Source organism: Eimeria mitis, genomic scaffold (assembly GCF_000499745.2).
Source record: "Eimeria mitis Houghton genomic scaffold, Emh_scaff354, whole genome shotgun sequence".
Classification (NCBI taxonomy): Eukaryota; Apicomplexa; class Conoidasida; order Eucoccidiorida; family Eimeriidae; genus Eimeria; species Eimeria mitis.
Genome location: NW_013571883.1, coordinates 11,693 through 12,376, shown reverse-complemented (window position 1 = coordinate 12,376; position 684 = coordinate 11,693).

Here is a 684-nt window from a genome sequence, read left to right as displayed (position 1 = left end):
AAAAAAAAAAAAATAAAAAAAATAAAAATAAAAAAAAAAAATAAATAAATAAATAGACAGAAAGGGAGACAGAAGAAAGAGACAAATAAAAAAAAAATAAAAAAAAAAAAAATAAAAGGAGACAATAAAAAGATAAAGAGAGACAAAAGAAAAAGAGAAAAGAAAAAGAAACAAAATAAACAGAGACAGAAAAAAGAGACAGATAAGGAGACAGCAACCCTAAACCCTAAACCCTAAACCCTAAACCCTTAACCCTAAACCCTAAACCCTAAACCCTAAGCATGCTATGTTGAGCAAAGGGGCGGTGGTTTCTACGAGCAAGCAAGCTAAACCCTAAACCCTAAACCCTAAACACTAAACCCTAAACCCTAAACCCTAAACCCTAAACCCTAAACCCTAAACACCAGTAGAGGCTCTTCCGCTACAACTCTCATCAGATGGTTTGTTGCAATGAAATAAAAAAGAAGCAGCAAAAACCACCGTTTAGGGTTTAGGGTTTAGGGTTTAGGGTTTAGAGTGTGGCGGCTTGCCGTTGAGATAGATGTGTATAGAGAGGAGATGCTGGTGTTGTTTTTTGTTGTTTATAAACAAAATAAAATAAAAAATAAAAATAAATAATAAATTAAAAACAAAAATCAAAAACAAATTAAAACAAATACCCCACAGGGGCCCCCCTTGCTTACC